Source organism: Perca flavescens, chromosome 9 (assembly GCF_004354835.1).
Source record: "Perca flavescens isolate YP-PL-M2 chromosome 9, PFLA_1.0, whole genome shotgun sequence".
In the NCBI taxonomy this organism is placed as follows: Eukaryota; Metazoa; Chordata; class Actinopteri; order Perciformes; family Percidae; genus Perca; species Perca flavescens.
Window position 1 is genome coordinate 14889712 of NC_041339.1, and position 14643 is coordinate 14904354.

At 41.8% G+C, this 14643-nt stretch overlaps 1 long non-coding RNA gene across 1 annotated transcript in view; it reads right to left on the bottom strand.

Moving 5' to 3' along the window:
• LOC114562095 (uncharacterized) overlaps positions 1-13293 on the bottom strand; it is a 47209-nt gene extending 33916 nt beyond the window's left edge. The window contains exon 1 of the long non-coding RNA XR_003693440.1: positions 12951-13293. This is a non-coding gene — a long non-coding RNA (uncharacterized LOC114562095). The remainder of the gene's footprint in view (positions 1-12950) is intronic.
• Positions 13294-14643: the final 1350 nt, after the last annotated feature.

The window sequence follows — 14643 nt, forward strand, 5'->3', positions numbered from 1 at the left end:
ACACATACATAGACACACATCCAAAGAGAAACAATAAATATCTCTGCTGGCTGCTACACAATCAATACAATGATTGTACAATACAATCAGTAGAACTGTTGGCACACCCAGACACCATTTCAGCGCACACACACACACACACACACACACACACACACACACACACACACACACACACACACACAATACATTAATGCTTTTACGGTCTCTCAGACAAACATTTACACTGGCTTCCCTTTTTCCTCACCTCTCCAACCTCTTAAACTCCTGTTCTAACACTCCTGTGTTTATTGAGCCCGTCTCACACACTCCCATGTGTAACGCTCGGACCTTCCACATACTGAACAAGCCCTGTCACACACCGCCACACAACAGTTTACACCCTCACACTACAGGTTGTTGTATGTTGCCATGCAAACAAATGCTGAACGCTCTACATGTTACGCTGTACATGTTTTTGTGGGATTCTAAAATTGACACAATTAAACATTTCATGTCATTATATTTGAGATAAAGAAGAAAAAATATTGTTTCTTTTCACGTCCATTTTCCAAAGAATGAAAAATGGTGCTTCAGCTGTTTGAGGTCAGAAATTAGAAATAAAAGAAATCTGTTCATTGTACATTACTTGCATGGCAGCTTTGCCACGGTTTTGTGTCTGTCTGTTTGTCTGTCTGTCTGTCTGTGTGTCTGTCTGTCTGTCTGTACATGTGAATGATAGGCAAATTGTAAAGCGCTTTGTCAAGGAAAGTAGATCTTAGTGATCACTGAATGGTTTCTGTTCACTGTGCTGGCAAAAAAGCAGGTGCTAAAGTGCACCACCACACACATACATTTGTTCTTCTATACTTGTGAGGACCCTTAATGACATAATGCATTAGCTAGCCTTAACCAGCACACTAACCTTAACCTAATTCTAACCATACCCTAAAACCAAGTCTTAATCTGCAAAAAGCGCTTTAAAGTGTAGGGCAGCCAAAATGCTTCAAAATCCAAAAATGTCCTCACTCTGAGTCTAACATTCAAAATGGTCCCCACGGAGATTTAAGTACAATCACACACACAGACACACAGACACACACACACACACACACACACACACACACACACACACACACACTAAATGTGTCCCAATAAAACATCTGCTCCAGACAGGTTCTCCCTCCATCCAGCAGCCTGATCGACATTCAACAACAGAGCTCCTTCTTTTGGGGCTTTATGTCTCCCTGGGTTCTCCATGTCTATGTTGGAGCTTCTTTGTAACTGTATGAGCTGTTTGCCAAAATTAAAGCCAGGTCCCCCTTCCTACAGACACCAGGATCTGTCTGTTTGTCTCTCTGTTTTACAGTCTCTCCCTGGCTCTAAATCATCTTTTATTTCTTTTCTTTTCCCATTCTGTGTGTTGCCAAAACAATTCTAATTGTCTGTTAAAATAACTCTTTGAACACAAGACATGACTTCACTACAGTCATGAATACAGATTAAGATTTGCAGAGATGGAAAATGCTAAATTAAAGAGTTAAATGTCCATTGCCATCTGCATCTGTCTGTGTTTTGTGTCGATGGGTGGAGGTGGGCTGGAGCTTGGCATCGTTTAGGATAATGTGGCTCTGAAAAAAATAAAAACTATCTTTGCTCCATGCTTTCCTATCACTCATGCATGCCGTCATTTGCATGTATATTGCAGACATAGAAATGCATATGGTTGAGAGGTTTCTAAACTCCCAAACCACCATCTCTCTTCTTTCCTTTTCTCTCTCTTTTTTCACTCTGCTACACATCACCTCATCCCAACCATCTCAAAATCTTTGCAAAATCTCTCCACCGCCATTTTGTCTCTCTTTTTCTCCCCTTTTGTCTGAAATATATTTAACACTCTTCCTCTCCTCCTTTTCTTTCTTGCTTGCTTAATTTCTCCCGTTTTTTTGCTCTTCCAATGCAGCTTTTATTGTGAGCCCTGTTCTTTTTTTATTAGCAGTCTAGAAAGCGTGACATTTATTTGAACTGCTCTTGGAGTTTTTTCTTCCCCATTGTCTCATTGAGGCTGCAGACCCCTCAGCGCCATGGCTCCACACAGGGTCAGCTCTTGCCCTCTGTCGCCATTCATAATTCTCATATCAGCCAGCAATGAAACTTCATATCTTCATATCAACGATCCCTGCCTTTTAATAACACGGGAAATTGCTGGTCTAGGTAGCTGCTTGCAATGAATATCAGCTGGATTCATTAAATCAGGAGAAATAAAAGGAGAGGAACATATCTCGTGTGTGTGTGTGTGTGTGTGTGTGTGTGTGTGTGTGTGTGGCACATGTTCTCTTTAGCAGGGGCAGCTCCTGACTGATCTGTTTAAAGACACACCAGCCACTCTGATTACTGTCTCCATAGCCGGCCATAAATAATGAGATTTAGCTCAATTAGGATCCTCTTGAGGTGTAAAACAAGTGGAGAGGCTACAGTTAGCCTCCAGTAATCCACACAGCTCCTGCTCGGCCTGCTAGTGGATTACAACCCCCGGGTCACTGTTTATCCTTTACGTAAACTAACTGCTGTGTGCAGTGCTCTGGCTGTAGAGTGGAGCCGAGCAGAGCCGAGTAGAGCAGAGCAGAGCAGAGCAGAGCAGACACCTCCTGGCCTGATAGCATCTGATCGTTCAGCTACTTGACGAACAACAGGACACTCCGGCTTCCATCTCCCCCCAGCAGCAGTACCATCACCGCCAATGCTCCATCCATCTTCCAGCTCTTACTCTGGATCTCTATCTCTACTGCTCAGACATGGGGACTGGAAGGGCAATTCAATCTCAGTCATAAATAAAAAAAATAAAACAATTAAAATAAAACAAGGAATATAGGCTACCAGTCACAACAATTACACAAAATTGTTTTTACTTTGAGAATGGTTGCTTACGCTCACCCTCCTGACCGCCATTTATCGACATGAATCCCAATTAGTATGATTGTATGAAAATAATTGTTAAATTTATGCAAGAAAGGCACATCGTTTGCTGCTGCAAGGAATTATGGGACAGCATTGTCTCCTTTCCTTTGGTAAAGGATGGTTCAGTGTACCCTGTGCTTAAGGAGGCACAAAAAAAGAAGCATTGAAGCATGTTTCCTTTGCATTTGGAGAATTCGACAAAAGCTCTTGTCACAGCTGCCACTTAGGGCCTTTTCACACCTGAAAGTCCGAAACCAAGCTCATGTTTTTGTCACATTATATACATTGATCAGGTAGCTAAGTTTTAGTTTCACACTGCAATTATGCAAACGCAGTAAAGAACTTTAATTCAATTTCAATTCAATTTTATTTATAGTATCAAATCATAACAGAGTTATCTCGAGACACTTTACAGATAGAGTAGGTCTAGACCACACTCTATAGATTCCAAAACCCCAACACAGTAATTCCCTCAAGAGCGAGCATTAGCAGTGGCTGTTGCGACAGTGGCGAGGAAAAACTCCCTTTTAGGAAGAAAGCTCGGCAGACCCAGACTCTTGATAGGCGGTGTCTGACGGGGCCGGTTGGGGGTGTGATGAACAGTGGCAAATAATAGTCACATTAGAGATAATGGAACAGTGACTTCGAAGGTAGTCGTGGAAGTTCATGTCATAGCAGGGCACATCGTGTCATACTGAGTAGTGCAGTCTCCAATACCGGATCCTGACTACTCTGTGCGTATGAACATCACAGCGGGGCGTTGCGGGATGTAACGTGGCACTGCAGAGCAGCTCAGTGTGTCATAGGAAGGAGAGGCAGGTTAGCTATAAATGACTAAACTACGTCCTGTCGTCATCACTCTCTTATCCTCTCTCTGTGACAGAGTTTTTTTTAACTGACTGCTGCTCACCCTGTGCTACCGCGGCTCTTTTTGTCTTGTTGCGTTGTTGAGAAGCAAGACAAGGGAACTTTAGCCTACTTGGGTTTTGAGGAGCGGCAGCATTTATTCAGAAACAAACTGAAACCTAGACTGTAGCCGGCATTTTCTAGCACTTAAGGTCCTGTGTGTAACGTTTTTAGTTGTTCATTATCAAAATCTGTGTTGCCGTTCACAAACTTGTCCTTTTTCATGAATATTTACCACCACCATCAATTCTAAGTATCCGTATTGGCTTGAAATTAACATTTGCATTTCCATTAACTGGGTTAGACGCTCCATATTCATGCACCATCTTGAAATACGTTAGCCGGTAAGGGACATACAGGACATACTGCACTGCCTTTCGCGTTTTCGCTGTCACATGATAAACTCACAGCTGCTGCTAATGCTGCTAATGGGTATCGTAGCTTCCCGGCCCTAGCAAGTTTGAAGAAGGAAACATGGAGGACCACACGTATTAAAAATCCAAATTTCAGGAACTGGGTTCTCATTTATAAAACGTGGTGTACACACAAAACGGGGCTGAAAATGTGCGTAGGTCTACGCCATTTCCCACGCAAAGATTGTGATTTATAAAAATCAAACTTGACGGGAGAATGTGCGGTCCTCCACACAAACTCTGACCCATGCATACGCACATTTTGGAGACAAAATAGGAATTGGCGACATATGGTGAGGTGGTGAACTGAAGTCAGACTGCAGAAAGTAAATGGGAATAAGATTACTCGTAATATTTTCTAGTATTGATGCCTCACGCACATTCACTCACATATCATCCACGTTACCATGAAGATGAAATCCAGCAGTGTTATTTGCGCTTGTACTGAGATAATTGTTCCATAAACACCTCCAACTAAATCTTAAATAAAAATTTGTTCTTAATATTTAATCGGCGCTGTCTCGCCGTCACAGTGTCCTCTACGGAGCGCAGGAGGAGGGGATGACCCGACTGCATGGCATACAGGATAGCATCAAATACTATTAGATAATGGCAGAACACAGTGTAAATAACTAAATATCTGTCTTTAAAACTGTGCATATATCATCAAATGTCGTTACCCTTAATGTGCTCGTTATCGGTCCGAACCTGCATGAAGAAAAGTGTGTTTTCCTAAAACACTTTATTTTGTCTTCAAATTGTATCTCGGGGTGGGGGATACCACTAGTTGATGCTGTGATGGCAAGGTGTTAACAATCACAAATTGTTGTAAACCTAAATACTGCGGTGACCCCCATGCGTAATGCTGCATGATAGCACTGCTTGCCCTGCAGGAGAACTACGCTAATGGGAGAATCAGGAGAAAAAGAGACTTCAGGGACCATGATGATGACTGGCTAATATGCCGATTTATTTTTTCTAAAGCTGAGCTCTTGGATCTATGTACTGAATTGGGTCCAGTAGAGAGGGCAACGCGCCGGAACCGTGTCATCCCGGTCCAAATACAGGTCCTCGCCACTTCTGCAGGAAACCGGCTGTATCCAGAGGGAAATGTCACACAGATAAGTGTTTTTTTTTAAAATAAATATTATATATAATCTTCAACTTTATCACTAAGGCTTGTTTGGATATATATATATATAAAAATACACTGTGCAAGAACAGGCTGAAATTATAATTCAATTTGCAGCAATTCCTGAAGTCTGAGAAGTTTTTTGCTTTTTCTCCGCCAGTCATCATGATACGGTGTAACAACTGCCAGTGTCATTCATATATATACTGATCAGCATTCACAAGGTGCTTTTCATTGACTATAGAGAGCCGACGTCACGTCCTTCTACTTCCGGCCAATGGGACCTATCTTTCGAAAAAATATGAACGGTCAATGGAGAGATAATAATTATTTTTTGATCCCATTTGAATTAAGCCATGGATTACAAATATGATGTTCGTCAATTTAAAAGATAATTTTTCAACCGAAGAAAGTCTCAGTTTATTGTTAAACTGTTGAAGTATAAGACTGTGAAAATATGCAATTAGAAAGACTACACACTTCATGGATGACGTCTCGCTGAAGGTACAACGTCTCGGTGTATTGTACCGGGGATGTAACGTTACTCAAATGAGCAGAGGATCTTGCTTGTTCTTTTGCTTATCTGCTGAAAACACTTCACTGGATAAAACACATCAGGTAAGTTACATGTGTTGTGGAACAGAGCTAAGCTAGCTAGCTAGCGAACAAGCCGAGCATCAAGCTAGGTGAGGTAGCTAGTGTGAGACGGGAGATGTAGTCCACTGAGCGGTTTCACACAAAACTAATGGTGCTTTTCCATTACATGGTACCTACTTGCCTCGCCTCGACTCTACTCGCCTTTTTTGGTTTTCCATTACGAAAAAAAGTACCTGGTACAGGTACTTTTTTTAGTACCTGCTCAGTCGAGGTTCCAAGCGAGCTGAGGCGAGCCGAGAAGGTGACGTGAAACCCTGCAGGCTGCTGATTGGTCGGAAAGAAGCATCACTGATCACTGCATTGTTAGCGAGAGACGGCATTTTTAAATAGTTTAGCCAGCGGTGTTTTTTTGCTGCCGGAGGCTCCACGCAGAATTTTCTCCGTATTATACAAGTGGCCTGATAGTTATACTGGTGCGCTGGTGTGTGCATGTGTGATGTGTGTGTGTCGAGTCGCCGTATGTGTGTGTGTGGGGAGCTAGTGAGCGAGGGAGAAGTGAGAGAGTGACGGCGATTATCTCCGCAGCGAGTAGCGACTCTAGAGTCATATATATGTGAGAGAAACAAAGCGAGTAGCGACTCTAGAGTCATATATATGTGACCACGGTGGGAAATCTGGAGCAGTAAACGTTAACTATCTCTTTGATATCATGTTGTTTACGGAGACGGAGAACCAGGAAATGCGTCGGGGATATGTCAATGGGAAAGCAAGCTACTAAGCCACACCCACGGCAGTTGCTATGACGACCAGCCACGCTGAGGCGATACTAAAATCTGCAATGGAAAACGGACGCACAGCGAGTCGAGGCGAGTAGAGTCGAGTAGAGTCGAGGCGAGTCGAGCAGGTACCATGTAATGGAAAAACGCCATAAGTGGTACTATGACAAACCTACGGCTAACTGAGACTTTCTTCGGTTGAAAAATTATCTTTTAAATTGACGAACATCATATTTGTAATCCATGGCCCAATTCAAACGGGATAAAAAAATTATTTGCTTCTCCCCGTTCACTACCGTTCATATTTTTTCTGAGTTAAGGTCCCATGAGGTCCATGAAGGGGGCGGGATTTCAACTCTCTATTAAACATGCCCATTGAAAATGGGCATGCACAGGGCGGGATAAGAGGCTGATCCACGTACGCATGCTTGTAGGTAATCTCTGATTTATAAAGGGAACATTTCTTATAGGTGTGCGTACACACGGTTTTATAAATCTGACTTTTTTTTGGCGTACGCCATTTGGGGTTTTGGGCGTACGTACACTTATAGTAAGGATCTTACGCACAGTTTTATAAATGAGACCCCAGGAGTCTTCTTCTTTGCCCAGAGAAGAGAGCAAGAGACCGGCATCATCAGGAAAAAAAAAAAGCGTGAAGGCTACCATAGATGTAATACGTACTTTGAACTGCATTGCGCGAGAGAGTTGATTGTGATATATGATCTCAACGCTAGATGGGACAAATTCCCACACATTGGACCTTTAACAAGTAAACTGCCAGTTATTCGCTGCTCCAATAGCTGACAGCTGTCTGCTCTGGGCGCATTCACCGTCACTCTCTCTCATCTAGGCTACACACTATAAGCACTGAGCTAGTCCTTAAGGAGCTTCTCGGGTCTGAACCGAACCATGGTTCAGTTTGATCCGGACCAAGACTAACTCATTTTGTACACATTATCAAACATCTTTTATATAATTGTCACCGCATTGACAGGTCTGATCCTCAGTTGGGAGGTGAGATACTTGATGGTAACTGTCCAGGGTGATTTGTCTTATTTTTTTCCTATTTGTCCTGTTTTCTGCGAGTCTCCGTGGAGTTGAAAATCAATTGACACGGCCAAATCAAGGTTATAATCAGCCTCTGTAGTCACATTCTTTTTACAGTGTAATGAAGTTTGATAGTCCAGCGATGCTGCAAGTTTAAGTTCTCCATGTATGGTGTCAACTTGAAATTTGCGCTGTTTTGTTTATTGGCAAAAGATAAGCACATTTCACAAGACAACTAGGCGCACAACGATAAGCAACATTACTCTGCGTGCAGTACAGAAAATCCATGTATTCAGGCAAGGAAGGTAATGTAATAAACAGAGTATCCGGTGACTTATGAGCATTGCACAGTGATGACGGAACTGCAAAGGTTAAGTGTTAACGTTTTTAAGATGACAGGATGAATCTTCATGTGGTTCCATAACTCACTTGCCAATCAGACATTAGGCCTATCACTCTTTTCTGAATGATTGACCGCTGCAGGTATATTTGCAGGTAACAAAAAGGCTGCAAACTTCACCTCAGAGGTTTGAGCACACCTCAACCAATATGTAACAAAAACTGCAGTTTTGCAGTGGGAGAATGGAATGTCTCCCAGAGAGGTGAGGTTGGTCTGTCTGTCGGTCTTTTAGGCTTCCATTTTACAGCGTGTTGGTGAGGCCGACAGATATTGTTTCACTCCTCTTGGCAGAGCCAGGCCTCGCTGCTGACAGCAGGTTTTATTTGATGTGGACGTCCCGTGTTGGGTTTCAGAGCTGGCTTCAACATATGATCTCCATTATGACCAGAGGAGGAACGCATGTTGGTGGATGACTGGTGACTATGGGCAGACAGGATGGGGGGTTGGAGTAAGGCCAACAGATGGAGAGTGGCGTGGAGGGAGAAATGTAGAAGTAGAGAGACAAATAGATCAGGTGGACAAGCCAAGAAGAGATGTTGAAATGGATGAAATAAGTGAATGAAAATAAAAACAGAAACATGTGAAGGAATAAGTGAATGGGGTTTGGTGTAAATTCAATCCAGTTTAGTAGCGGCCGGGCCCGTACTCCTTCATATTTAGCTGTGTACAAGAGTTTTGTCCCTTACAAAAATTGTGTGCAGAAAAAAAGTAGGCTACTGATTTTTTAATAACGAACCAGCCTTTTTATTTTACAATTTATGGGGAGTGATTGGTTTGATTTCAGACTTTTACATTTTTACACACACACACACACACACACACACACACACACACACACACACACACACACACACACACACACACACACACACACACACACACACACACACACACACACACACACACACACACACACGACGCTAAGGAAATGTATATTTTCTTTTAGATATGCAGATGGACCACATCATCACATCTTATACCATCTGTTCATTTATTACATAAAAGTCATCGCTATTAATGATGTTATTGGTATTTTGTATGTCAAACATGTCTTTGAAGAATATATAAGCCTGTCTCCTTCAACTTATATGATTTTTTACCCTATTTAATGAAGTCATTTAGTCCATAAATATGAAGCTGTAAACATCCATCACAGTTAGTACAATAGCTACAAATGAGAGCAGTTTAGAGTAATGAAAATAAATTTGTGTTTTCAGTGAAGAGATTGCAAATGACATTATCAATACTCCACTACACAGTTCCTTCTGCGGCACACAGTACGTCTTTACAGCGTAGGTCTTCATATTTAATAAACTGATGATTCGATCATCTATGACATATACTAGGCCTATACTTAATATCACGAGTCTCATCATGAACTGCATATGAACCACTTTTAGCATTAGCTCCACTAAAAATTAGGATGTAATTCATTACACACAGAATGAAATGAAAAGAACTACAACAGGATACAAATTGCTAATCTCATCCAGCTTGTACTATATGCTTCACAAAATGTAATTATATGTTGGCACACTACCTGATTGTTACTTAACTAATGGCCTACTTAACTAATGCAGCCCTTTAAAATCTGGAATATGTTCCAACTAATAGATTCAAGGTGTTAGATGGCATTTGTTTAAAGCCAGAGAAATTAATTACACAGAAAGTCTTACATAGCGTCTGCAGTGAAAGGTCAAAACGATAAGTAACTTAACTATGGCAAACACAAGTTTTGCTCAACAAATGTATTTATTTCTGTGTCTAATAAGTCAGAGTGCAGAATAATGACTTTAGGAATAAACAAAAGATCATTGTCATGCGCTCTCTCCATACATCAAATTATTGTCAAACTCCAACTAAGTGGAGTGATAACACAAATAGAGTCTGTGATTACAGTTATATAAGCAAAACAGTATCATCATCAGCAACTCTGGCAATCAGGAATCAAACGTTGCACACATGATGTTCTGCATGACCTTCAGGGGCCTAAAATTTCATTCAAGCACCAAAAATTAATCATGTCATTATATGTGCATTTACAGGCTGTTTGCCACCACATAGGACAGCCTTGCAAATGTAATTTTTCAATAATGGGAGCAAGTTGCTTATGGTATGTAGTCTCCCATCTTCCCTTGTGTTGATAATAACTTCGCTTAACTCTAGCACCCATGTTGTTTAATGTTTAAGAATTTGATGGCGGAGGAGGGGGGGAAATCATATTTATTGGATTTGACTGTTTTGGGGGCTCTCTCCGTCAAATTGAGCCCGCACACCATTCTATAATTCCTTCTTATCGGCCAGAGGCTTTAGTTATTTACTTTAAAATGGACTAATTTCTTATTCCAGCGGAGGGGGGACCGGCCGCTGACTTGAACAGCTGCTTCATGACCCAAAAAACTGTCAGTCTTTCCCTGGAATAAATTGTGGAATGTTCCATTTCGCGGCATGGTGATGGCGGAATCTGGAAGATAATACGAATCCTTCGCAAAACGAGCTGCCGTTCTGTTGTAGCGAAATAAACACAATCACACACATGTTTTAACATACGTGGCTCTACTTGTGTGACATTAAGTGAGGTTTTAAGCCATATTGGACACGTTGTTTTGTACCGCTCTCCCCCGCCTCTGAGAGCAGAGATTCGTGTAGGCTCATAGTAGAATCAATTCACAGGGAGGGCAGCTTGAAACCGGCCGCTCGTGCCTGTGCGCCTAGTTTGGGGAGAGTGGCGTGTCGGGCAGCTTGGAGTTTAATAGTCCGGGTAGCATCCGTGCTGTATGTACATGTCTGTCTCCCAATGTGTACGTGCATGGCTATAACTGCTGTACAAAGACCGAGGAAAAAAAAAAATGTGATCGGAATTTTGATTTGACATGTTAAAGCTCTGATTGAATCTTTGTTTTAGGTGCTGCGGAGGTTTATGACAGGTGAAATAAAGTTACTGCTCCAACCAAGTCCGCTCTGGTGGATGTTCCCCTCTAGCTCTGTTTGTGTGTAAGAGAGAGAGAGAGAGAGAGAGAGAGAGAGAGAGAATGTGTGAAACAATGCGGATGGCCCACAGAGAGATAGAGAGTGTGTGTGTGTATTTTTTCCAATTCCCTCCCAATAAAAAACAAAACAAAAAAAAACACCAAACTTTTCACTGTGGCAGATCTGACACAGAATCACATCATCTTGACACTTGTCACACACAGTTGGCATGACTCAGATGGCTGCGAAGTTGACAGGTGACATGCACAGCTAGCTCTGTTATTTGTCCATGTGCACAAAGAAACAGTAAAAAAATAAATAAAAACAGCAATACCAGTAATCAAGATTTCAATTTCAAGATTTGTCAAATAAGGGAAACAGCTATCAACCCCTAACACCAAAATAGTCAAATATACGTATTTCAGTGTTAAATTTATCTAATCTCCGTGGCATCCTTAATTTGAATAATTCTAAGACCATTACTCTGGCTTCTTTCTTTAACTTCCCATCTCCAGGTTACTTTCTTGCACAGGGCATACAGAGCAAGAATACATTACATGTCATCATTCTCTCTGAGTGTAATCTCTGAGATGAATTATTCACAAATATACGCTACAATAGACTGTCCAATCAATCCCCCTGATGAACTCTCCTTATCCTTCCTTTAACTGTCTTTGACTGTCGCTCCTCTCTCATTATTCTGTTCATTTCCACAGTCAGACACACACACTGCTCTGTGTGTATTCACCTGTGTGTGTGTGTGTGTGTGTGTGTGTGTGTGTGTGTGTGTGTGTGTGTGTGTGTGTGTGTGTGTGTGGTGGCTTGTTTAATGCACTGCAGGTTGGCTCCTGCAGCAGGTCTGACCAGATAAGAGCAGCACACAGCGTTCTGCTGGGAGGGAGGGAGAAAGAGAGAGGAACATTGCCTCTTCACTCACATAAACCATTAAATTGTAATAATGGGGCCATCAGCACTCAAACCTGGATCCATAGCGCCCCCTGTGGGTGATAAGCTGTGTGACAGCCCAAGGGACAGGGGGTCCTTTTTGTGCTGGGTTTGTGCACCCCGCTGCTGAATGAGGCACTCATGTCAATTATTTGGGGTTGAATAGACTTAAAGATGCGACAACTGTTTCGAAGCATGTGTAGACGAAGACGAGAAGGGTTGAAAGAGTGAGGGAAAGGAGAGCTCATGAGGAGAGAGGGAAGGGGAAAAGCGAATATCTTGGGGCCAGGGCCATAGCTACTAACAGTACAGACCATTGTGGTCAAACATTTCTAAGTGGGAGTGGGGTTGTTCTGGGAGAATTTGGACTCAAGACCAGCATTGATATATCAAGTTATGGGTAAGGCCCTGTGTTGAGCCACTATCTTGTGGCAGAAAGAAGAAAACACCATCCTTGTGCAAAGGATTTCTTCCAGCTAGTGCCAATGGCTGAAATGGATTAAACCCAGATTTGCTTGATGGGGGGCCACACACACTGCGTTTAAAGTACGATTGACATATGTGTGTGTGTGTGTGTTGTCCCAAGCCTGAGGCTTCAAGGATCATAAAATCTCAGTTTCTCTCTCCCTGTGTCAACAGAGTTAATACTGATTGTGAGCGAGAAAGAGTCAGACAACAGGGCACATTTGCATTGAATGAGTCCAATTGTCAGTGTGAAAAGCACAATCTGTTCCTACTTTTTTCCTTTTTTCTCCTTCATGTCCACACACAAATATGGGATCTATTGTTGCCAGATCTGTTGGAGAGACACACACGAGACCCCTTACCTTTCTCTACCGTCCTCTCTCCAACTCATCATCAATGGGAGCCCAGCTGCTGCCAAACTCATTCAATGCACGCAGAGCGAAGGCCGGACCCGGTCAAGTTACTGAAGTGGCACTACAGTAGGCAATTTTTCTCTCTTTACCTGAAGTGTCTGAATGTATGGCAGACCAATCAGAGCTCTGATCCAACCTTCACCTCCTGTGTGGTGGGTGAAAAGGGAGTCAAAGACACAAATGTGCCCCTTCTATCCGCGCAGCTTGAGGCAATGACCTGGTATGAGGAAACAACAAAAAGTCTGAGGATTCTTGCTCTAAAAAGTTTGGTCTAAGCCAGTTAACTTCCCATGATTCCTCTCACTTCACTAAAGACTTGTACTAATTGTCGTCACCTGCCGACACACACCCCAGTGTTAATGGGGAGTGTCAGTGCTGCCTTCACAGTATGTATGGTGACCAGGCACCACGCTTTCCACACTTCACTTAACACAAAAAAGTCCTGCCAAAACATCAGAAGGTAATGTAATGTAATGTAACACCCTCTTGTAGAGAAGCGTCTTTCCTTTGATTATGTGTCACAGCTGACAACAAGGAGGCATGTTTTGATATTTCCTTCTGTCTGTCTATCTTTCACACAGCCAACCAGCATGTTATGCTAATTGGACACATGCACTGGGAGTTCTGTTGTGTTGCCCCTGGTTTGTGTTTGATTATGCATTAATTGTATCTAGTCTGTTTATGATGCAATGACAGGGACGCCAAAGCAAATTTCTATGTTTTTCTTTTCTTTTCTTGAGTGAATCTTGTTTTAGAAGAAGCTTATTTAAATGAACCTAAATCTGTTACAGGTAAGTGAAGATAGAACAAGGTGTGTTATTGTAATCTGCTCTTATTTGCATTGATGTATACAGATTTTCTGGCCATGGTACCAGAATGTAATGCAAATAAATCTAATCTTCTGTACGGTCTCAGTACAAGTTGAGGATCATTCAACCCTACAAACAACTCTGAGCAACTTTTCATTCACAAATGATATATTCACTGTCAGGAGAAAATACAAATATAGATACAAGATTATATGTAAATTAAGTCTGTAGTTGACCACATGTCGACCCTTTTGGTGTGGAGATTGATCTGAGCCAAAACGCTGAAGAAAGGTTTAAGAACTTCATTACATGTTTTGTCTCCTGCAGGTAAAGGCAGGCAGCTGCTTCATATATTGTCTCTGCAGTCTTCCCAGCAGCAAATTTTGCCTTCACTTGATGCTGCAGCTCTCATCTGTTATGTTTTCAATGAGCATTTTTTTTATTCCTTCAGAAACAAACTTAATGTATTTTGTAGACTATTATGCCTACCAAATCAGTTTCTTGTTTAAGTATAGTAAGGAAAACGGCAAACATCTATCATCTACAGAACCTTCTCTCTGACATCAAATGTTAAAAATAAAAACACACCCCTGATGCATAAACGTGTATAGTTATTAAATATATCACTTAACACAAAACAAGGCACACATCATGGTAATTTAAGAACTACTGAAACTATGCTGCCACTAAGTGGACAGCAACACTTATTACACATTCAGAGTTCATTGTCAGAGTGAGTCAGACTTTAGGAGAGAAAGATTGATTAGTGGAATTTTATTAACAGATTTAAAACCCAAACGTTTTTTTTGTTTTACAAAGTCACCAGCGCTAAA